This window comes from Lepisma saccharinum, unplaced genomic scaffold, assembly GCF_977018435.1.
Source record: "Lepisma saccharinum unplaced genomic scaffold, izLepSacc3.1 HAP1_SCAFFOLD_43, whole genome shotgun sequence".
Lineage (NCBI taxonomy): Eukaryota > Metazoa > Arthropoda > Insecta > Zygentoma > Lepismatidae > Lepisma > Lepisma saccharinum.
Window position 1 is genome coordinate 2,986,561 of NW_028142903.1, and position 7,972 is coordinate 2,994,532.

Here is a 7,972-nt window from a genome sequence, read left to right on the forward strand (position 1 = left end):
ACACGTGGAAAAAACGTACAAAACAAGAGATTGGAGACATCAAAATTTTGGACGAATTTTTTAACAATTTTCAAATTTTCAGAAAGGATGTTCCAGATAAGGTCAAAAACGACATACTCAGATCTTCACCAAACTTTGCATGGATACATTGGATGTCAAGACACGTGGAAAAAACGTACAAAACAAGAGATTGGGGTCATCAAGATTTTGCACGGATTTTTTAGGAATTTTCAAATTTTCAGATGGGAGGTTCCAGATAAGGTCAAAAACTACATACTCAGATCTTCACCAAACTTTGCGGGGATACATTGGATGTCAAGACACGTGGAAAAAACGTACAAAACAAGAGATTGGAGACATCAAGGTTTTGGACGAATTTTTTAAGAATTTTCAAATTTTCAGATAGGAGGTTCCATATAAGGTCAAAAACTACATACTCAGATCTTCACCAAACTTTGCATGGATACATTATGTGTCAAGACACGTGGAAAAAACGTACAAAACAAGAGATTGGGGTCATCAAGATTTTGGACGAATTTTTTAAGAATTTTCAAATTTTCAGATAGGAGGTTCCATATAAGGTCAAAAACTACATACTCAGATCTTCACCAAACTTTGCATGGATACATTATGTGTCAAGACACGTGGAAAAAACGTACAAAACAAGAGATTGGAGACATCAAGATTTTGGACGAATTTTTTAAGAATTTTCAAATTTTCAGAAAGGATGTTCCAGATAAGGTCAAAAACGACATACTCAGATCTTCACCAAACTTTGCATGGATACATTGGATGTCAAGACACGTGGAAAAAACGTACAAAACAAGAGATTGGGGTCATCAAGATTTTGGACGGATTTTTTAGGAATTTTCAAATTTTCAGATGGGAGGTTCCAGATGAGGTCAAAAACTACATACTCAGATCTTCACCAAACTTTGCAGGAATACATTGGATGTCAAGACACGTGAAAAAAACGTACAAAACAAGAGATTGGAGACATCAAAATTTTGGACGAATTTTTTAAGAATTTTCAAATTTTCAGATAGGAGGTTCCATATAAGGTCAAAAACTACATACTCAGATCTTCACCAAACTTTGCAGGGATACATTGGATATCAAGACACGTGGAAAAAACGTACAAAACAAGAGATTGGAGACATCAAGATTTTCGACGAATTTTTTAAGAATTTTCAAATTTTTAGATATGAGGTTCCAGATAAGGTCAAAAACTACATACTCAGATCTTCACCAAACTTTGCAGGGATACTTTGCATGTCAAGACACGTGGAAAAAACGTACAAAACAAAAGATTGGAGACATCAAGATTTTCGACGAATTTTTTAAGAATTTTCAAATTTTCAGATGGGAGGTTCCAGATAAGGTCAAAAACGACATACTCAGATCTTCACCAAACTTTGCATGGATACATTGGATGTCAAGACACGTGGAAAAAACGTACAAAACAAGAGATTGGAGACATCAAGATTTTGGACGAATTTTTTAAGAATTCTCAAATTTTCAGAAAGGAGGTTCCATATAAGGTCAAAAACTACATACTCAGATCTTCACCAAACTTTGCAGGGATACATTGGATGTCAAGACACGTGGAAAAAACGTACAAAACAAGAGATTGGGGTCATCAAGATTTTGGACGAATTTTTTAAGAATTTTCAAATTTTCAGATGGGAGGTTCAATATAAGGTCAAAAACTACATACTCAGATCTTCACCAAACTTTGCATGGATACAGTGGATGTCAAGACACGTGGAAAAAACATACAAAACATAGGATTCGGAACATCAAGATTTTGGTCGAATTTTTTAAGAATTTTCAAATTTTCAGATAGGAGGTTCCATATAAGGTCAAAAACTACATACTCAGATCTTCACCAAACATTGCAGGAATACATTGGATGTCAAGACACGTGGAAAAAACGTACAAAACAAGAGATTGGGGTCATCAAGATTTTGCACGGATTTTTTAGGAATTTTCAAATTTTCAGATGGGAGGTTCCAGATAAGGTCAAAAACTACATACTCAGATCTTCACCAAACTTTGCAGGGATACATTGGATGTCAAGACACGTGGAAAAAACGTACAAAACAAGAGATTGGAGACATCAAGATTTTGGACGAATTTTTTAAGAATTTTCAAATTTTCAGATTTGATGTTCCATATAAGGTCAAAAACTACATACTCAGATCTTCACCAAACTTTGCATGGATACATTATGTGTCAAGACACGTGGAAAAAACGTACAAAACAAAAGATTGGAGACATCAAGATTTTGGTCGAATTTTTTAAGAATTTTCAAATTTTCAGATGGGAGGTTCCAGATAAGGTCAAAAACTACATACTCAGATCTTCACCAAACTTTGCAGGGATACATTGGATGTCAAGACACGTGGAAAAAACGTACAAAAAAGAGATTGGAGACATCAAGATTTTGGACGAATTTTTTAACAATTTTCAAATTTTCAGATGGGAGGTTCAATATAAGGTCAAAAACTACATACTCAGATCTTCACCAAACTTTGCATGGATACATTGGATGTCAAGACACGTGGAAAAAACATACAAAACATAGGATTCGGAACATCAAGATTTTGGTCGAATTTTTTAAGAATTTTCAAATTTTCAGATAGGAGGTTCCATATAAGGTCAAAAACTACATACTCAGATCTTCACCAAACATTGCAGGAATACATTGGATGTCAAGACACGTGGAAAAAACGTACAAAACAAGAGATTGGAGACATCAAAATTTTGGACGAATTTTTTAACAATTTTCAAATTTTCAGAAAGGATGTTCCAGATAAGGTCAAAAACGACATACTCAGATCTTCACCAAACTTTGCATGGATACATTGGATGTCAAGACACGTGGAAAAAACGTACAAAACAAGAGATTGGGGTCATCAAGATTTTGCACGGATTTTTTAGGAATTTTCAAATTTTCAGATGGGAGGTTCCAGATAAGGTCAAAAACTACATACTCAGATCTTCACCAAACTTTGCAGGGATACATTGGATGTCAAGACACGTGGAAAAAACGTACAAAACAAGAGATTGGAGACATCAAGATTTTGGACGAATTTTTTAAGAATTTTCAAATTTTCAGATAGGAGGTTCCATATAAGGTCAAAAACTACATACTCAGATCTTCACCAAACTTTGCATGGATACATTATGTGTCAAGACACGTGGAAAAAACGTACAAAACAAGAGATTGGGGTCATCAAGATTTTGGACGAATTTTTTAAGAATTTTCAAATTTTCAGATAGGAGGTTCCATATAAGGTCAAAAACTACATACTCAGATCTTCACCAAACTTTGCATGGATACATTATGTGTCAAGACACGTGGAAAAAACGTACAAAACAAGAGATTGGAGACATCACGATTTTGGACGAATTTTTTAAGAATTTTCAAATTTTCAGAAAGGATGTTCCAGATAAGGTCAAAAACGACATACTCAGATCTTCACCAAACTTTGCATGGATACATTGGATGTCAAGACACGTGGAAAAAACGTACAAAACAAGAGATTGGGGTCATCAAGATTTTGGACGGATTTTTTAGGAATTTTCAAATTTTCAGATAGGAGGTTCCAGATGAGGTCAAAAACTACATACTCAGATCTTCACCAAACTTTGCAGGAATACATTGGATGTCAAGACACGTGGAAAAAACGTACAAAACAAGAGATTGGAGACATCAAAATTTTGGACGAATTTTTTAAGAATTTTCAAATTTTCAGATAGGAGGTTCCATATAAGGTCAAAAACTACATACTCAGATCTTCACCAAACTTTGCAGGGATACATTGGATATCAAGACACGTGGAAAAAACGTACAAAACAAGAGATTGGAGACATCAAGATTTTGGACGAATTTTTTAAGAATTTTCAAATTTTCAGATGGGAGGTTCAATATAAGGTCAAAAACTACATACTCAGATCTTCACCAAACTTTGCAGGGATACATTGGATGTCAAGACACGTGGAAAAAACGTACAAAACAAGAGATTGGAGACATCAAGATTTTGGACGAATTTTTTAAGAATTTTCAAATTTTCAGATAGGAGGTTCCATATAAGGTCAAAAACTACATACTCAGATCTTCACCAAACTTTGCAGGGATACATTGGATATCAAGACACGTGGAAAAAACGTACAAAACAAGAGATTGGAGACATCAAGATTTTGGACGAATTTTTTAAGAATTTTCAAATTTTCAGATAGGAGGTTCCAGATAAGGTCAAAAACTACATACTCAGATCTTCACCAAACTTTGCAGTTATACATTGGATGTCAAGACACGTGGAAAAAACGTACAAAACAAGAGATTGGGGTCATCAAGATTTTGGACGGATTTTTTAGGAATTTTCAAATTTTCAGATGGGAGGTTCCAGATAAGGTCAAAAACTACATACTCAGATCTTCACCAAACATTGCAGGGATACATTGGATGTCAAGACACGTGGAAAAAACGTACAAAACAAGAGATTGGAGACATCAAAATTTTGGACGAATTTTTTAAGAATTTTCAAATTTTCAGATAGGAGGTTCCAGATGAGGTCAAAAACTACATACTCAGATCTTCACCAAACTTTGCAGGAATACTTTGCATGTCAAGACACGTGGAAAAAACGTACAAAACAAGAGATCGGAGACATCAAGATTTTCGACGAATTTTTTAAGAATTTTCAAATTTTCAGATGGGAGGTTCCAGATAAGGTCAAAAACGACATACTCAGATCTTCACCAAACTTTGCATGGATACATTGGATGTCAAGACACGTGGAAAAAACATACAAAACATAGGATTGGTGACATCAAGATTTTGGACGAATTTTTTAAGAATTTTCAAATTTTCAGATAGGAGGTTCCATATAAGGTCAAAAACTACATACTCAGATCTTCACCAAACTTTGCATGGATACATTATGTGTCAAGACACGTGGAAAAAACGTACAAAACAAAAGATTGGAGACATCAAGATATTGGTCGAATTTTTTAAGAATTTTCAAATTTTCAGATGGGAGGTTCCAGATAAGGTCAAAAACTACATACTCAGATCTTCACCAAACTTTGCAGGGATACATTGGATGTCAAGACACGTGGAAAAAACGTACAAAACAAGAGATTGGAGACATCAAGATTTTGGACGAATTTTTTAAGAATTTTCAAATTTTCAGAAAGGATGTTCCAGATAAGGTCAAAAACGACATACTCAGATCTTCACCAAACTTTGCAGGGATCCATTGGAGGTCGAGACACGTGGAAAAAACGTACAAAACAAGAGATTGGAGACATCAAGATTTTCGACGAATTTTTGAAGAATTTTCAAATTTTCAGATGGGAGGTTCCAGATAAGGTCAAAAACTACATACTCAGATCTTCACCAAACTTTGCAGGGATACATTGGATGTCAAGACACGTGGAAAAAACGTACAAAACAAGAGATTGGGGTCATCAAGATTTTGCACGGATTTTTTAGGAATTTTCAAATTTTCAGATGGGAGGTTCCAGATAAGGTCAAAAACGACATACTCAGATCTTCACCAAACTTTGCAGGGATACATTGGATATCAAGACACGTGGAAAAAACGTACAAAACAAGAGATTGGAGACATCAAGATTTTCGACGAATTTTTTAAGAATTTTCAAATTTTCAGATAGGAGGTTCCAGATAAGGTCAAAAACTACATACTCAGATCTTCACCAAACGTTGCAGGGATACTTTGCATGTCAAGACACGTGGAAAAAACGTACAAAACAAGAGATTGGGGTCATCAAGATTTTCGACGAATTTTTTAAGAATTTTCAAATTTTCAGATGGGAGGTTCAATATAAGGTCAAAAACTACATACTCAGATCTTCACCAAACTTTGCATGGATACATTGGATGTCAAGACACGTGGAAAAAACATACAAAACATAGGATTCGGAACATCAAGATTTTGGTCGAATTTTTTAAGAATTTTCAAATTTTCAGATAGGAGGTTCCATATAAGGTCAAAAACTACATACTCAGATCTTCACCAAACATTGCAGGAATACATTGGATGTCAAGACACGTGGAAAAAACGTACAAAACAAGAGATTGGGGTCATCAAGATTTTGCACGGATTTTTTAGGAATTTTCAAATTTTCAGATGGGAGTTTCCAGATAAGGTCAAAAACTACATACTCAGATCTTCACCAAACTTTGCAGGGATACATTGGATGTCAAGACACGAGGAAAAAACGTACAAAACAAGAGATTGGAGACATCAAGATTTTGGACGAATTTTTTAAGAATTTTCAAATTTTCAGATAGGAGGTTCCATATAAGGTCAAAAACTACATACTCAGATCTTCACCAAACTTTGCATGGATACATTATGTGTCAAGACACGTGGAAAAAACGTACAAAACAAAAGATTGGAGACATCAAGATTTTGGTCGAATTTTTTAAGAATTTTCAAATTTTCAGTTGGGAGGTTCCAGATAAGGTCAAAAACTACATACTCAGATCTTCACCAAACTTTGCAGGGATACATTGGATGTCAAGACACGTGGAAAAAACGTACAAAAAAGAGATTGGAGACATCAAGATTTTGGACGAATTTTTTAACAATTTTCAAATTTTCAGATGGGAGGTTCAATATAAGGTCAAAAACTACATACTCAGATCTTCACCAAACTTTGCATGGATACATTGGATGTCAAGACACGTGGAAAAAACATACAAAACATAGGATTCGGAACATCAAGATTTTGGTCGAATTTTTTAAGAATTTTCAAATTTTCAGATAGGAGGTTCCATATAAGGTCAAAAACTACATACTCAGATCTTCACCAAACATTGCAGGAATACATTGGATGTCAAGACACGTGGAAAAAACGTACAAAACAAGAGATTGGATACATCAAAATTTTGGACGAATTTTTTAACAATTTTCAAATTTTCAGAAAGGATGTTCCAGATAAGGTCAAAAACGACATACTCAGATCTTCACCAAACTTTGCATGGATACATTGGATGTCAAGACACGTGGAAAAAACGTACAAAACAAGAGATTGGGGTCATCAAGATTTTGCACGGATTTTTTAGGAATTTTCAAATTTTCAGATGGAAGGTTCCAGATAAGGTCAAAAACTACATACTCAGATCTTCACCAAACTTTGCAGGGATACATTGGATGTCAAGACACGTGGAAAAAACGTACAAAACAAGAGATTGGAGACATCAAGATTTTGGACGAATTTTTTAAGAATTTTCAAATTTTCAGATAGGAGGTTCCATATAAGGTCAAAAACTACATACTCAGATCTTCACCAAACTTTGCATGGATACATTATGTGTCAAGACACGTGGAAAAAACGTACAAAACAAGAGATTGGGGTCATCAAGATTTTGGACGAATTTTTTAAGAATTTTCAAATTTTCAGATAGGAGGTTCCATATAAGGTCAAAAACTACATACTCAGATCTTCACCAAACTTTGCATGGATACATTATGTGTCAAGACACGTGGAAAAAACGTACAAAACAAGAGATTGGAGACATCAAGATTTTGGACGAATTTTTTAGCAATTTTCAAATTTTCAGAAAGGATGTTCCAGATAAGGTCAAAAACGACATACTCAGATCTTCACCAAACTTTGCATGGATACATTGGATTTCAAGACACGTGGAAAAAACGTACAAAACAAGAGATTGGGGTCATCAAGATTTTGGACGGATTTTTTAGGAATTTTCAAATTTTCAGATGGGAGGTTCCAGATAAGGTCAAAAACTACATACTCAGATCTTCACCAAACATTGCAGGGATACATTGGATGTCAAGACACGTGGAAAAAACGTACAAAACAAGAGATTGGAGACATCAAAATTTTGGACGAATTTTTTAAGAATTTTCAAATTTTCAGATAGGAGGTTCCATATAAGGTCAAAAACTACATACTCAGATCTTCACCAAAC